This window comes from Monodelphis domestica, chromosome 2 (genome assembly GCF_027887165.1).
Source record: "Monodelphis domestica isolate mMonDom1 chromosome 2, mMonDom1.pri, whole genome shotgun sequence".
Taxonomy (NCBI): Eukaryota; Metazoa; Chordata; class Mammalia; order Didelphimorphia; family Didelphidae; genus Monodelphis; species Monodelphis domestica.
Genome location: NC_077228.1, coordinates 525,828,689 through 525,846,990, shown reverse-complemented (window position 1 = coordinate 525,846,990; position 18,302 = coordinate 525,828,689).

The window sequence follows — 18,302 nt, the reverse complement described above, 5'->3', positions numbered from 1 at the left end:
AGTATACCAGAGGAAACAATGCTGCATAATTAGAAGCTTAGTCTCAGAGAAGAGAAGAGAAAATGGATTTTCTTCCCTTCTTTGCAGAGGTGAGGGACTATGGGAGTAGAACATTGTATATACATTATTAGACTCAGTTGATATTCCAGTTAGGTATGTTGAATTTACTTTTTTCCTTCTTTCTTTTTTATTATTTATTACAAGAGATAATTAGCTTACCAAAGGATGAGGGAGAGACACAGAGAAATGAAAGTGATATTAAAAATAAGCAATAGCAACGAAATCTACCTAAAATGGAAATATGGATCTCTGAAATGAGAAGGGACATAGGGACAATTGTAGGTGATTTAAGAATAAAAGATACCAATAAACATTATTATTATTCATAATCATAGAAATCAAACTGCTGCCTATACAGTCAATATTCTTTTCCTTGGTCTAATCTAAATTTCTCTTGGTATAATGTAAGCCCTTGGGTGGGGGTAGGGGTACCTAGGTGGCTCAGTGGATTGAGAGTCAGGCCTACAGATGGGAGGCCCTGGGTTCAAATTTGGCCTCAGATACTTCCTAGTTGTGTGACCCTGAGCAAGCCACCTAACCCTGATTGAGTAGCCCTGCCATTCTTCTGTGTTAGAATTGATACTAAGACATAAGGTACAGATTTAAAAAAATGTAAACCTATTTCTTCTTATGCCTCTAAGCGGATCAAGAATGGATGATTACCAGAAAAAAAAATTTCCCATTACATGTTCATTTAAAGAAACACTCATTGTTCTTCTTTGGATGCCCTCCAAATTCAGGCCATCTCCTAAGCTGGACAACTTCAGACTGGGCAAGCCAATCTAGGTAGAGTCTGGCCAGCGTTGTGTTATCCCCAAATATTTCTTTCAGATATCTTAGGATTATATTCCTCCACTTAGGCACCAGCTCTATAGAACTTTGCTGACTCACATGTGGCTTCTAGCCAAGCAGTGGCCTTTGATTGTATCAGCAAGGCATATGGCAGTCTCTTATGATATCCTTGTTGACAAGTTGGAGCAAGAGGGGCTGGTTGACTGTGTATTTAGATAGATTAGTGATTGTCTGAATGAGCAGGCCAAAAGAGTATTCAGGACCCAATTTAAGATCCGAGAGGCTCATTATTAGGTTGTGTTAGAGATTTCTTAGCCTAGACAAATCTTTAAAAAGTCATGTGCTAAGTTATGGAGCAGTTATGAGGGATTTGGTGGAGGCAAGTGCTCATTAATTAAATGATGACTCTTGGAGTATTGAAGTGTTGGAAGTAGGCACAGATGATTCATTTATCAAATTTGCAGATGACACAAAGCTGAGAAAGATAATCAGTTCCCTGGACGATAACAGAATAAGAACCCAAAAATATCTCGGTGGTTTGGGATGTTGATCTGAACTGAGCATCAGGAAATTTAATATGAATAAATGTAAAATCTACTTGGGTTCAAAATGTCAACTGCAGAATTATAAGAAGGGAATGGCTGATTTAGATTAATGCATGTAAAAAATTATGTGAATGGTAATTACATGGGAAGATAGCTCAATAAAATGAAAAAACTCTGTAACAGAGGTTGTGAAAAGTTTGTGAAAAATGGAATGGGTTACAATAATGTGAAAAGAAAGAACAACCACACACAAAAGTATCAAAAGTGAATGATGTACATTTCCTTCCCTTCCTCCCTCCCTCCCTCCCTTCCTCCCTCCCTCCCTTCCTTCCTTCCTTCCTTCCTTCCTTCCTTCCTTCCTTCCTTCCTTCCTTCCTTCCTTCCTTCCTTCCTTCCTTCCTTCCTTCCTTCCTTCCTTCCTTCCTTCCTTCCTTCCTTCTTCCTTCCTTCCTTCCTTCCTTCCTTCCTTCCTTCCTTCCTTCCTTCCTTCCTTCCTTCCTTCCTTCCTTCCTTCCTTCCTTCCTTCCTTCCTTCCTTCCTTCCTTCCTTCTTCCTTCCTTCCTTCCTTCCTTCCTTCCTTCCTTCCTTCCTTCCTTCCTTCCTTCCTTCCTTCCTTCCTTCCTTCCTTCCTTCCTTCCTTCCTTCCTTCCTTCCTTCCTTCCTTCCTTCCTTCCTTCCTTCCTTCCTTCCTTCCTTCCTTCCTTCCTTCCTCCCTTCCTTCCTCCCTCCCTCCCTCCCTCCCTCCCTTCCTCCCTCCCTCCCTTCCTCCCTCCCTCCCTTCCTCCCTCCTTCCCTCCCTTCCTCCCTCCCTTCCTCCCTCCCTCCCTCCCTCCCTCTCTTCTTTTCCTTCTTTTTAAAGAAACTCTTACTTTCTGAATTACTAACAACTCAACGACAGAAGGGTCAAGGCTTGGCAAAATGGAATTGTGACTTGCCCATTCACACACAGCTAGGAAGTATCTGAGGTCAGAATGTTGCACATTTACAAGACTTTTGAATGCATTGGTGGATTGTGCTAGTTTTTCCTCTTTCTTTTTTCCCCCATCTTTAAAAGTAATATTTGTTATATGGGATGGTTCTCTGGGAAGGGGAGAGGGAGGGATATTGGGGAAAACTATGATGATTCAACCCTCCCAAAGATGTCAATAAGAATGTATTAAAAATAAAAAAGAAAATGCAGTGAATTGTTTTTGAGACAGTGAATTTCCTATCACTAAAAGATCTTAATTTGAGACCCAATGAACACTTGTCAGGGCTGCAATAAAAAGGGAATGCATGCTTCAGGTAGAGGTGGGATTAATTGATCTCTTAGTTCTTTTTCCAGTTCTAATATTCCATCTTTGTCTTAGCTGGATGTCTTCTCTTCACTATGATTCAGCAACCCTGAACTAACATCTAGGGAGGTAATGCTAGCATATTTTATTGCCTTCCAAGTAATTTTTCTAGCCTTCTCAGTGACTTTAGTGATTGCTTACTATTTTACTCTCTTTCCTTTTATATTCTCCCTCTTCTAGGATTCATATTAATAATCCCTATATCAAACTGACCTTTCAATTCTTCCACCTCCTTCACTCCAACAATTACTTTATTCATTCCATTTTAACTACACACCAATGTGGTCACATATTAGAATTCATCAACCTATTTTAATGGCCAAATAATGAAAAATAAAATGGAAAAGTGGAATTAGGAATGGAATTCTTGACTAGGCTTGAGAAAACCTTGGTTGAAATTCCACCTCTCATACTACCTGTATGACCTTGGACAAGCCACTTAAGCTCCTTCATCCTCATTTTCCACATCTATAAATTGAAGGGACTGGACCAATTAGCCACTGGGTTTTTTCCATCTCTAGGTGTATGATTTTATTAGAATTCAGTTGAAAATGGAAAGCTTCAGTTAAAAAATCCCAACCCTGAACACTTAGGAAAATGTGTCTTATTCTTTCTGAATAAAACTCCCAAGTCCTAAATCCATTCAAAAAACATGTCCCCCAGGTGGCCCGAATGAGCTGTGGTTAGAGATCAATAAATCCATTACTCTTGCCAGTTGTTGTTCTTGTTATTTCTGAGCTAATATCCCTGGTTTCTAGCAGCCAAGAAAAAAATCAGATCAAAATCCATATGTTTTGCAAAACATCATCTAAAACATTCAATATGTTTCCTGTATTTTTGATAGTTTTTATTGGTATGCTTGAATTCATGTAGACCAAATATCTGTATTATTGACCTCATACATATTCTTTCTTCAACCAGAGGGTATGCTGGATGGCCAACATGGAGCATTAAGCATAGAGGTACTGAATATAATATAGCAATTCAGGGGCTCACATGTTCGTGACCATCAATGGGACTCCATTGGAGAGCTGTACCACACTGGGAGAATGATAGGGTTTGTCATGTTGTCCTCTGTGTCCTGTTGATAATTCAGGGTGTTCATTTGGGAAGCAAAGGCAAGAAGGCATGGGATGGATAGTGGGTGCTTTCCCTGACACAGTTAACTTAGGTTGTAGAGGGATGCCTCTTCTGAAAGGATTTTGGACACAGGAGTTCCTAACCCTGATGGCAGGGCAGGTTGACTTGTAATTAAATCCTACTTCTTCACTCCCTCTTGACAAGTTCTGTTGATTAAAGTGTATTTTATTGGTCTCGAAGATGACTAGACAATGTATAACAACCTAATCTAATATGATCTATGGTTCACAGGATGTGTGTGTGTGTGTATATGTGTGTGTGTGTGTGTGTGTGTGTGTGTGTGTGTGTGTGTGTACACTTTTTTTCTGAAGGTATACATTGCAGGAAGCCAACTTCAGGTCTTTGAACCCAGGGTATCTGCCAAGTCATGTTATGGATGACTAAGAATTCAAAATGTAAACAGAAATCACCAAGGAATAATGATATGGTAATAGCAAACATTATCCTTCCTGAATTCTTTCAATTTTCCAAAATCGTTTCACATATATCATCTCATTTTATCCTTTCAACACCTCCTGTGAAGTAGGCTGGAGAGATATTACTGTTATTTTATACATGAGTAAATTGAGGCCAAAAATCTTTCCTGCCTGCCTAGAGTATAATCCCCTGTCACTTCTTTCTCTTAGAATTCTTATTTTCCATTAAGACTCAGCTTGAATACCTCCTCCTCTATGAAGTCTGTCCTAATCTACCCATCTATTATTTAGAGTCTCCCTACAAAAATTACCTCACATTATTTTGTACACAATCTGTATAAAATAATATTCATTTTGCTGTTGGGCAGAATGTAAGCTTTTTGGGGGCAAGAATTGTTTTTGTCTTTTTGTCAAGGTAGCCAGCACAGTGCCCGGCACACAGTAGTCACTTAATAAATGCTTTTTGATTGATCAATTGATTTAATGAATGTTATAGGGTCCCAAGATCATCCAGGTTCCAACAAATTTGCAAAATATGACACAATAGGATGACAAAAGTTTCAAACTGGTTAACCCACAAAGCAATGAGAAGCAGGAGAGAGAGAGAGAGAGACAGAGAGAGAGAGACAGAGAGAGAGAGAGAGAGACAGAGAGACAGAGAGAGAGAGACAGAGAGAGAGAGACAGAGAGAGACAGAGAGAGACAGAGAGAGACAGAGAGAGACAGAGACACAGAGAGAGACACAGAGAGACAGAGAGAGACAGAGAGACAGAGAGAGAGACACATAGAGAGAGACAGAGAGAGACAGAGACAGAGACAGAGAGAGAGACACAGAGAGAGACAGAGAGAGAGACAGAGAGAGAGACAGAGAGAGACAGAGAGAGACAGAGAGAGACAGAGAGAGACAGAGAGAGAGAGAGAGAGAGAGAGAGAGAGAGAGAGAGAGAGAGAGAGAGAGAGAGAAAAGCCTTCATAGAATACCTGCTATGAGATCAAGCTAAATCATCCTCTCCAATCATCTCCCTATTGCCCTGAGCATTTATAATTGACATTGGGAGGATACAATTGGGCGCACAATGGAAGTTTTCCCAGTGCTTCTTTAGCTACTTGGTCTTAGTTTTGGTAATAGTGGAACTACCACATTTGGATTCTTTTGTCCCTGATGTACCATAGGAGGAAGTAGAAATAGAACTGAGAGAAAGAAAGTTGTGAAAAACACATGAACCAAGCAACTGACCAATTAATAACGTATTAAGTGCTTAATCTGTGCCAGGCTAATTCTAAATTCGAATTCTAAAACAAGGAATGGAAGAATCTTTACTTGCAATGAGTTTACATTCTAATAGGGGAGAGAAGACCACAAAGGATATACATGTAATTGAAAGAGCAAGTGAATACACACAAATATATTCATTATAATTATGTCTGAAAATTTAAAATTATTTGTGATCTGAAGGGACACAGAAATATGCATGGTGGACAGTGGCAGGCCACAGCATGTTACTGATGACTTGCTCAGAAGAAATTCTGTAAAAAGACATTATCAAGGACATTTTGACCAGACAAGGAGATAGTCTGATCACGTAGAGTGAGCAAGAGATGACAGCTGGCCAGCCTGTGTGTTGTACTGGTGTCCATTAAAATAAAAAAGGCTGTTTTTTGTTTTTATATCATATTTATTTCTCAATATATCTCTCTATCCTTTCCTAACCAGAAAACCAACCTTTTGATCTAAGAGAGAAAAAAGTAGAAAAAAGGGGGAAAAGCAATCTAGCAAAAATAAAACCATACATCATTCAAGTCTCCATATTTGCAACATTCCCCATCCATAGTCCTTCACTTGGGCCAGCATGGGGTGGGGGAGGCATATTTTCTTGTATCTTCAGGATTGAGCTTGGTTGTTAGAATTAGATAGCATTCACTTGGTTTCTTTTGTTTGTGGCTGTTCCTCTTTTCACATGCATTGTTGTATTTAGTGTATATACTGTGTCCTTTTAGGGTTGCTTATCTTTCACATTGAATCAGTTCATGTAAGTCTTCTTAGGCCAGGTGCCTTTCTGTCTCCTCTATCTGATCATCCATTAACCCCAGATCCAAGATCTATTATAGGGGGTGGAAAATCAGAAATCAGTCAGGGAGTAAGAAATCACTTTGCTGTTAGGAGCAAAAAAGAGATGTTCCACCTAGAAATTCTGGGACCTTACGTGCTTGGGCTTTTGTTTGTACTTCAGACAAAGTTTTCTTACTCTTAACTCTTTCCTCACCTCCTGATTGAACTTCTTTTCAATTCAATTGAATTCCACGATGCTTACTAAAACCTATTGCACAAGGTCGCTTATTTTTGTTACATTTATTACACTTCTTGCTTTGAGCCCTAGAAAACTACTGAGAGGTTAAACCAGATACTACCCATGTTTTTTGAGAGATTTAAATAAGATTCTCATACGAAACACATTTGAGAATTACATGAAAAAAATTTTTTTTTGTAAATCCTCATCTTCTGTCTTAGAATCAATACTGTGTATTGGTTCCAAGGCAGAAGAGTGGTCAAGGCTAGGTAATGGGGGTCAAGTGACTTGTCCAGGGTCACATAGCTAGGAAGTGTCTGAGATCAGATTTGAACCCAAGACCTCCCGTCTCTAGAACTGGCTTTCAATCCACTGAGCCACCCAGCTGCCCCCTGCATGAAAACTTTTAACAACAACCAACAACAAAAAACCACCCTCTAGTATGGTCTGCACAAGTAGCCATGTGGTGTTTAAGGAGCCAGCAGGAAATTGAGGGGTAGGAATCTTGAAGACAGTTGGAGATGCTTGGAGTTGCTAGAAAGGTTAAGGCTTAGGAATCATCTCTAGAGAGAGAGTAGCTGAAGGATTGGGAGCGAATAATGTTATTGAGGGGGATGCTATGTTGAGAGAGAATGCCCTAATGAGGATGAGGAAGCAGCTGAGGGATCTGAGAAGCTGTGATTAGAGAGGTAAGAGAACTAGGAGAAAAGAGGATTCAGAAAAAGAGTCAGTCAATCCAATCCAACCCAACATTTATTATGCACCAACTGTACACATGGTGCTAGGTACTAGAGATGAAAGGAATAGAGACTAAGAAAGGGGATAGACTTGTGATTTCATCGGAGTATGGAATTCTCAAGGAGGAATTTCTATGTACCAATGGAAGCCATCATTTTCTCTGAAATTTATTATTTTAAAGAGGTGTGTAGAACAAGGAGGGGAATGGAATAAGCATTTATATAGCACCTACTATATGTCAGACACTGATACTTGTATTTTGCCATTTGAACCTTGAAACAACTCTTTGAGGTAGGTGCTATTATTGTCCCAATTTTATAGTTGAGGAAATTGTGGCAAATAAAGGTTATGTGACTTGCCCAGGGTCACCCAGCTAGGAAATGGGAGATTGAATTTGAACTCAGATTTTTCTAACTCTAGTCCCAGGGGCCATCCACTGAAACACCAGTTGCTTCTGTGGGTTGAAGTGATTTGTCTAGCCAGCATGTGTTAGAGGCAAGACTTGACCCTGCATCTTCCTGGCTCCAAGAATAGCTTTCTAACCACAATGACAAAGTGAAAAACCGTGTCATAGTTCAAGTTAAAAGAGATAAAAGAGGATGAAGATGGACAAAAGTCTATTGACTTCCACAGTGCTTGGGGACCAAAGAGCAAGAGGTTTTTACTGGTTGCTTTAGGAGCTAGTGTTACAAGGGAATCACTTTAAAAGACTGATATATATTAATTTAAGGTCGCCAAGGAATTCAGCTATGTAATTCCTAAATGAAAAACTCAAGTCGGCCGTCAGCCTTTTTTTTGGAGTTTAATTACAATAGGAGTAAGAAGGGAATTAGAGATAGAGAGAGAGAAAAAGGGAGAGAAGGGAATAGGGCTTAAATACCCCTTCTGTTTAGGCTGGGCCAAAAGGCCCAAGCCCTTAGATAGCTGGGGCAAAGAAAAGAGATCAGTCCCTATTACTCACGTGACCAAAATGGAGAAACAGTCTCAGGGGCCCCCACCTTCAGCTTCCTTCAGAGCAAGCTTCTCAGAGTACACTGCCACTACTCTGACCAACTACTCAACCCCCTCTGGAGTCTTCAGACCCCCTATCTTTAAGGAAACCATCCAAGTTCCTCCCCTCAGTTCTCCCATCTACCAATCACTGTTCATCAATTTCCCTGTGCCAATGGAGGCTCTAGCTTAACCCAGGACCGCCCAGAGGTTTCTGGCTTTTGCACATGTCTGTTGAAGGTCATATTTTCAAATGATTAAATCTTTGCTCCTTTGCTACAGCCCTTTCTAAATCCTGTTAACCTGAGAAGGGTAGAGATTGGAATAATTAAATTTTGATCTAGGCTGCAGCCCTTACTAAATCCTGTTAGGACTGAATAGGGTGGAGATTTATTCCAAGTATCTCCATTGTATCAATTCTAAAATCAATCATGACTCAAAGAAATTCCTGTTCTATGCTTAAGCATAGGTCAAAGTCCTTTCCATTGTTCAGCAAAAGGTTTCTGTCCTAAAGTAATCTTAAGAAGGGAAGAGAAGGAACCTCCCATGCCAATGGGGTTCCCATTCCAATAGACTATCAGTAAGAAATTTTCCAAGTATGAAATATCCCAATGGTGAAATTTCCAACATTTATAAGTCTAAGGAAATTTGAGGTTTACACTAGATGATAAGGGGCAGAGGAGTAAGTGAAGAGTGAGTAAACAATGAGTGTAGTCCCCAGACATTCACAGAAGCACCTTTTGTGATCCTTCAAAATTGGAAACAGAGCAGGTTTCCATTGATTGAGGAATAGCTCAGCAAAATGTCTATTCCCTTTGATGAAGATATTCCCATGCTTTGCACATATCCCAAGGAAGTCAAAGAGAGAAATAAAGGTTCTCTGTGCACCAAAATATTAACAGCAAAATTATTTTTAACAGCAGCAAAGAACTGGAAAGAACATAGGGATCTATAAATCCAAGAATGGCCAAACAATTATGGTCCACGAATGTCGTGAAATATTCCTGTGCTATAAGAAGTGAGGAGTGTGATGAATCTAGAGAAACACAAGAAGGCATATATGAATGGATTCACAGTGAAATAAGAACAGGGAAAAATTTGCTCAGCAATTAAAATAAAGGAAATTAAAGCAATAATAAATTCAAAGTCAACACGACATAATTATAATGGCCAATTCTGATCCAGGAGGAGTTGGGAAAATGCACTGCTCCATTTTCACCCCTTTCACTGCATAGGTAGGGAATGGAGGGATGGAAAATTGCTTGTATTGTCAGACATGCTCAATGTGTTGGTATTAGTTTAGCTGAATTACTTTTTTTTGTCTTTCAAAAGTCTTTGTTGCAACTTATGGAAATGGATGCGATGCAAAAGTAAAAAAGCATCAATAAAAACAAGATAAAATTTAACACAAATGATTGAGTGTTGACTACTTTTGTGAAGTTTGCCAGTATGAGAAGAAAGATGAGTCCGTCCGGGGGTAAAGAGAAAGCCTTTTTATTTATTTTTTCTTGAAAGAAAAAGAGACAAATGGAAAAGAGCCAATAGAAAGGGAACTAGGAGACATTCTGGAGGGAGAGGTTAGGATTAATGGAGAAAGTCATCCAAGGAGGCTCAAGGGGATGGGACCAAGGAACAAGATTTAGGGTTAGTGAGAAGAGAAGATAACTTTGTTGTTGTTTAATCATTTTTCAGTTGTGTTCAATTCTTTAGGTCCCCATTTGGAGTTTTCTTGGCGAAGGTATCGGAATGGTTTGCCATGTCCTTCTTTAGCTCATTTTGCAGATGAGGAAACTGAGGCAGTCAGGATTAAGTGACTTGCCCAGGGTCATACAACTAGTAAGTCTCTGCAGTAAGGAAATGAGTCTTCCTTACTCTAGGTCATGCACCATGCTATCTACTGTCCTGAATAAGAGGAGGACAGGCCTGGAGAAGACACAGAAACATTTTGAGCTAGAGAGGAGGCTTCTACCAGAGGATAAATGAGGCTGTATATTCGAAAGACAATGTGCATTATTCAAAGCTGTGACGACTTTGCTCTCTTGGATTTGTTACCAGGGAGGAAACTTAATAAAATGCTTCATCATATTCCCCTGGGACACTTTCCTTAATGGTAATTTGATGTGGTAAAGCCCCAAATCCAAGACTTTCTGCTCCATGGGAATGCTAAATGGGTCAGATATATTATAGTTGCGGGGTCCAGTTGTGGGAGGAGCAGAGCTAAGATGGTGAGTTCTGGGTGACCCAGACAATGGGGCTCAAGGGCTCCTTAGGCCATATTTCCATTTTGATGAGTGGCTTCTTCACAACATTTACATGTTTGGAATATAAATCTAGAGCTTCAGAAGCTATTTTTCATTTGATAGACGAGGAAGCTGAGATCCAGGAAGTTTTTAGTAGCTTGCTAGGGGTTGCACAGGGAGTAAGAGTCACAGGTAAGATCTGAACTCGTGTCCTCTGACCCCAGAGTTAGTTTGTTCCCTCTGTGCTATGCTAGTCCACATATATAATCTACAATAATTTTTTTCTTTCTTAAAGGACCATGTAAAGGAAATTCTGCTCCTTCTGTATGCTTGTTGCTGTGCCAGGTGCTATGACAGGTATAAGAACAGAAGAACACACAGGATTGTCCTCACCATTCCCCTACACCATTTTCCCATCCATCCATGCATCCATCAAGCTTGTTGGGCAAATGGCGTGACTTTTATGGAAAGAACCCTGGGCTGGGTGTTACGTGAGCTAGGTTTGAATCCTAGTTTTTCTACTTATTAGGTAGGTGACTCTGGGTACCTCCAAAACTCTTGTGCCCAGATCTCTCCTAACTCAGAGGAAGGGGGCCAGACACGTTGGTCTCTTGGTCCTTTCCATTTATAATATTCTGTCTTTTGGGGTGCAGAGGACCATCCAGGGAGCTCCGGGGTCCTCCCTCTGGCAGAGCTATTGACACTACGAGAAACTGATTTGGCTTCTTCCTTAGCCCAAGACAGTGAAGGGGCTCTGAATCACTGTGATTTCTGTGATCCTGTTGACTTGACAGCTGCCGGGGATCCAAGAGGACCATTACCAAGACTGACTTTCCTGTGTGTTAATCTAATGTCACCCCAATAAAGGTTGTGTCCCCCCCCCAAAATAGCAATAGCAGTCAGGGGACAAACAAGTGATACAGGATGGGATCTTATTCCCACAAGTTGATTTTTATCTGTGCAGCTCTAGAACAGTTCAGCTAGTGTTTATCACTTTGGGTCTCCCCCAAATCTCTCTTCCTCTGTTGAAGCAGATCAATACCTTCTTTGCCAAATCTTTGGGGAACTAACTGAGAGATAAAGCAACTAGCTCAGGGTCTTATAGCTGGAGTGATAGAAGCAGAATTTGCACCCAGGTCTTCCTCACCCTGAAATTAACTGTATAATGAATTAGCAAACATTTATTTATGTATTTATTTCTAATCAATCAATCAATTTACACATTCATTTAACCTGTTTTTGAATTCCAAATTCTCTCCTTCCTTCTAGTCCTTCCCACAATCAATAAGAAGGCAAGCTATATGCTAGGCATTCTACATGAAGTCATGTAAAACATATTTCCACATTAACTTTGTGGAAATATTAATCATAGCCTCTCAGGTCCCTCCACTTACTGCCACCTTTTCTTATGAGCCTTCTCTCTCTCTATGATCCCCCTCACTCCCAATGCTGCAGCTACCTCCTCTGGAAAATACTTAGGTTGTGCCTGGCACTGTGCTAGCCTTGGGCACAAAACCCAAAATAAAATAACTCTATCCTCAATAAGATTGTATTTGATCAGGAAAGACAACACATGTAGATAAAAGGTATAAAACAGATATGAAAAGAATACCATAGCATGTTGTTATATATATGATGGGGATTGAAAGAGGTCCAGATTCTCCTTCCCAGGTCCCTTGGGGGGCAGCGCATTTGCTGAATTATTACTATTAATAAGAGTTCACATTTAAATAGCATCCAAGGTTTGCAAAGTATTTTTTTTTTACAAATATTATCTCACTGGACCTCATAGAAATCCTGGGAGGCAGGGCTATTCTTTTCTCCATTTTACAAATGAGGAAACTGAGTCAGAATCTAAGTCACATAGACAGTGTGAAAGATTTATATTCAGGTCTTCCTGACCCCAGATTCAGTGTTTTAGCCACAGAGTCACCTAAATGTCTGGCATTTTCAGTATAATCATCAAAAGGAAGCCGGTCTTTCCACGTTGGCCCTTTTCCCCTTTAATGTCAGATCATGGTGGATCCTTGATTATACAGAGAACTTGCCTTCCACATTTTCTCCCCCTAGCCTAGAATTCTCTGGGGTACATACTTTCGATAACCTCTTGTACACTCAGGTAAGAGAATGTCTGAACACCCTCCTGAACTGACTGGTGGCTAAAATGAAAATGCCAAGTGAAGAGTTTAGACTAGAGCATGGCTTAGGTCCCTTCTAACTCTAATTTCATAATGCTGTGATTCTGAAGAAACAAATCTTAACATTGGAATTTCTGGCTTCAATATAAATATATGTATATATTAAATCCTTACCTGCTCTCTTAGATTCAATACTGTGTATTGGTTCCAAGGCAGAAGAACTGTAAGGGCTAAGCAATAGGGGTTAAATGACTTGCTCAGGGTCACACAGCTAGGCAGTGAAGAGAAATACTATTAAGCCAGGGTTCTTTCCAGAGCTCTTCACTCAAACTATGCATATAGTTGCTTATATCAGTTCTGTCATAAGTTGGCTTTCAATCCTGATTTTTTGCTGGGTCCAACCCTATCACCCCTCCACACTCCCATGTGCCCTTTTTTTGCTCATCTGTGCTCCCGAGGTTAAATCCCAACCATCTCCTTTTCATTGAATCTTGGAGAGGCTGAGTGGGAATGAGGGTGAAGCTGGACAATAAGGTGATATTGATGTCATTAAGGGAAGAGATGTCTGCATGGGGGTCACTCAATAAATTGTGGCAGTTGGGCCACAGGAAGGGAATGGGCTGGCAGCCAGCATGGGCTCATACACTTCTGTCCTCTGGATCCAGCCTCATCAATTCTCCTCTCTGGCAGGAACTGATGTGGCATCTAGGCTGCTCCTGTCCCTTTTTTTGCTGCAGAGAAGAGAACCTTCAAATTCTTGATTCTGAAGAGGTTGAGGCCAGGCCCCACCCCCATAATTAGTCAATTAATCCATAACTATTTACTGAGCATCTTTGTGTTTAGCCCTCTGTGATTGATGGGAGAGAGGAGGGAGGAGGAGGAGTTGGAGAAATATAAGAGGCAACCTGGAATAATGGATGGAGCATTGAACTTGGAGATAGGTAGACTTGTGACCAAAGCCTGCCTCTGATATTGTCTAGCTGTGTAAATCTGGATAAGTAACTTAACTTACATGGTCCTTTGTTTCCTCATCTGCAAAACAAGGTGGTAGGGCATGGTGAACTACATGGGACGGAGAAAGAATATGGAATTTGGAGTTACGAGAGTTGGCTTAAATTCTAATTATGTCACTTTAATTGAATTCCATAAATATTTATTAAGTGATCATTACATATAAGGCACTGTGCCAAGCACTGAGATACAAAAGAGAGCAAAAGATGGTCCCTGCCCTGAAGGAGCTTTCAGTCTAATGGGGGAGACAGCATGCAAACAAATATTCTCAAAGCAAGTGATAGACGATAGACAAGATAAATAGGAGAGAATTAACAGGGAAGGTCCTGGAATGAAGAGGGTTTGGGGAAGGCTTCCTGGGAGTAGAGGCAGTGAGGGTGGACAGGAATTTTGCTTGGGAAATCAGGAAGGTATGACTTTGGGGAAGTCACTTAATGTCTCTGGGTGTCAGTTTTCTCATTTGTAAAATGAAGGGGTTGGACTTGTTGATACTGAAGTTCTCTGCTAGCTCCAACTCTTTGAGGCACTCTTCTCTTTTTAAGCACCTCAGCTCTGATTACTATGGAAGTGTAAGGTTCCTTCCAGCTCAATACCTAGAAGCAGATGAAAACATGGTCCCTGTCCCTGAGGAGCTTTGGGTTTAAGTATGCAGAAGAGTCATAACACGATCTAAAGAGATATCTAATAGCACTGGGTGATGTGTGATTAGTGCCTGGTGCAGGACACCAGCATTCAGTTCTTTGCGAGATCAGAGGACAGATACTAAGAGCTGGGACACTGTCAGTGGGGATCATCAGAAAAGGTTTCCTGAGGGAGGCTGGATTTAGGTAGGTAGGCTTGGAGTAATAAAAAGGGAAGGGAATGTATTCAAGATGAGGAGATTATTTCCTGTCTTGACCAAATTTGTGATGGATTCCCCATTGAGGAAACTCCCACCACTGATGTAGGTCTGCTCCCAAGAGCAGAAGACTAAGCCTTTCATTCCACGATGAAAATGGTTGACTTTCAAATGTAAATACTTTTGAAACAAGGAAAATAGGAACTGATGCTCACACTTACATACATACACATGGTATTATAGACTTAAAATTGGGAGAGACCTCAGAAGCCATTTAATCAAATCTCTTAATTTTACAGATGAGGAAACTGAGACCAAGAGAGGTTAAAAGGTTTGCCCAATATTGAACACGCAGTAAGCATCAGAAGTGAGTTAGTATTGATTTGATTATGTATGATTGATCACTCCCTCATCAAATTAACTGAATGAGACAGTTGATTTCAAATCCTATAGGCATTGCTGGCCCAAGGGAAAGGTTATAGAATGCTAGAATTATATAGAATCTGCCCACATGATCCATCTTCTCTTCTTTTACAAAGGAAGAAACTGAGGCCTAGAAAGACAAAGTGACCTTGAGTGATTGGTAGTACTAAGAAGTAAGAGCAGATCTCCTGGTCCTCAGGCTGCAGTGCTGCCCATCACAATCCCATCAGGATGCTTGACACACTGTTCTGGAAATCCTGAGCAAGGCTGGCTGGGCGATTTTTTACATTGGTCCTCACTGAGCATGTCAAGGGTGGAAAGGATGGATTTTTTTTATTTTTTTGCTTACTCATAATTCAAATACAAACATAGGCTCTGAGCCACCCTGCAGTTCAAGCCATAACCAAGAATGAGAGTGTCTGAGCTCAGTGCACTAGAGAGGAATGTTGGGAATTATTTGGCTTTTCTTTTCAATTGGCACAGAGCATACTGAAGCATGGGGCTTCTTTGTGAGGGTGATTTACGGGCCAGGCCTTCATGCAGCAGGAGCTATGTCCTTGAGGAGATGGTTAGTGAGAAAGAGAGAGAGGGAGAGAGAGAGGGAGGGAGAGAGAAAGAGAGAGAGACAGAGACAGACAGACAGACAGATAGACCGACAGACAGAGACAGAGAGAGACGGAGTCAGAGAGACAGACAGACAGACAGACAGACAGACAGAGACAGAGAGAGACAGAGACAGAGACAAAGATAGAAGGAAACAAGGAAGGCAAGAGACAGAGACAAAGAAAGAGGAAGAGAGAGAGACAGACATAGAAACAGATACAGAGAGACAGAAATAGAGATAGGAACAGAGACAAAGACAGAGGAGAGAAGGAAAGCGAGAGAAAGAGGCAAAGAAAGAGGAGAGAGAGAAAAGAGGGAGAGAGAGAAATAGAGAGGGAGAGAGACAGAGACAGATAGAGACAGAGAGACAGAAATAGAGATAGGAACAAAGACAGAGACAGAGAGAAGGAGAAAAGGAAAGCAAGAGACAGAGACAAAGAAAGAGGGGAGAGAGAGAGGGAGGGGGGAGAAATAGAGAGGGAGAGAGAGAGACAGACAGACAGACATAGAAACAGAGACAGAGACAGATAGAGACAGAGAGACAGAAATAGAGAGGGTGACATGCCAGGCCTTCATGCAGCAGGAGCTATGTCCTTGAGGAGATGGTTAGTGTGTGTGTGTGTGTGTGTGTGTGTGTGTGAGAGAGAGAGAGAGAGAGAGAGAGAGAGAGAGAGAGAGAGAGAGAGAGAGAGAGAGAGAGAGAAAGAGAGAGAGAGAGAGAGAGATTATTTGGATTATAAATATGTGTTTCTTTGGGATGTCCTTACTGTTCTTTGCATAGCCAAGCACTCCTAATCCTTCTAGGATTTCTCCACCCCCAATCCCACATCATAGAGAGATGGTTTCATGGCCATAAAGATCTACCTATTTGATCCTGGGCAAATCACTTAGTTCCCCAATTGCTATAAGTTACTCATTAAGACTCTAAGTTGCAGAAAGAGTACCAATCTACATCTGTAGGAAGTAGGAGGAATTTCCTCACCTGGAAGTTTCTTATATTAATAAAAGCACAGGAGGAAGGTAGGAAGAAAGGAGAGAAGCATATAAACATTTATTAAATACCTACAATGTACTAGGTACTTTGCTAAGTGTTTTATACATATCTCACTTGATCCACACAACTCTGGGATATATATATATATATATATATATATATATTATCATCTCCATTTTACTATTGAGGAAACTGAGGCAGAGAGACAGAGGTTGAGTGACCTGCTTAAGGAACTAGTAAGTATCTGAAGGTGAATTGGAACTCAGATCTTCTTGACTCTAAGCTTAGGTTGCTATCCATTGTGCCACCTAGTCTCTATCTGTATGCTTTTAAAACATGGAAAGACAACCTTACTTAGTATATAGAAAGATGCTCTGTCAGAGAGAGGTTGGTTTTCAATGCATGAGAATGTGTACATAGATATGTATGTACATGTTTAATTCTTTCATTCAACAAGCACTTAGTATGATGAAGAGGAAAGGCAGTATAGCAAAGTAGTTGGAGAGATGCTTTTGCAGTAAGACCTAGATTTGTCTCATTTTCCCTACAAGACTTCCCTATATACATGAGATAATATATCTGTCCTCATTCTGCCTTCCCCAAGCAATTGAGGACCTGTGCTTTGAAAAAGAAAAGAGTCTGTCTTTCAGCAGCTTATATTCTATCAAGGGGTAGGTAAGGCTGCATTTACAAAGAGAAGCAAGAATAAGATCCCCTCTAGTCTTTGTCCCACACTTGGAATGACCACCACCCTCACTTTTTCCCTAACAGATTCCTTTAAAAAGCTGGAATGTGCAATATCTTCATTTTATAGATGAGGAAACTGAAACTTAGAGATGTTGAGTCACTTGCCAAAATTCATACAGCAGCAGGGTGCCACAGGAGATGAAATGAACGTTGGACTTCAAATCCAGAAGTTCTAAATTAAAATCCTAAAATTCTTTCTGTGTGATGCTTAATAGGTTACTCAAACTCTCAACTTTAGTTTTCTCATCAGTTAAATGGGGATAGTAATAGCACCTATATCAGTGATGGGCAACCTTTTGAGCTAAGTGTGTCAAAATTCTCCAAAAAACCGAGTATAACTCAGGTGGTGTGTCACTTTGAGAAAAAACCATAATTTCTTGATATTTATAGTTTAAATAACAAAAATGTATAATTGTAATATATAACTCTATTTAATAAACCAAAAACTAATTATTTCACTTACCTGCTTAGTGACTTCTTTGTTAATTTGTTAGTCAGTTTCTTTTGTTGATCTTGATATTATTTAACTTGTGTGGGGTGCTGTGAACTAAGATGAGTAAGGGGGAGGGGGAATTCTTTAACTAACCTGCCTATTAGTGACTTTTTTGTTGCTGAATCTCATAGGCTAAATCTTCAATTGAAGGTTGGTATTTTGTACACTTCAAGCCCAAGCAAACACTACTAACCTCATCTGTCAATCTGTTTCTTTTGTTGGTTTTGATGTTATTTAATGCTGAGAATAAGGTCTCATAAAAGTATGTAGAGGGAAAAATTGTGAGTAAAGCCATTGCTATATTTTTCAGGGTGCTAAAAGTGTCTGGCAATCAGTTCCAGGCACTCCTCTGTTGCACAGTGGGCCAGAGCTCCACCCAGTCTTCCAAGGACCCGGCCCTGTCCTGCCCTGCCCCTCCCCAGCTGGCAGCTGCTGCCCAACAGCCTGCCTGCCCATGAGTGCTCCTCCCAGGCAGGCTCCTCCTCCCTACCCTCTGTGGGAGCCCCATGCAC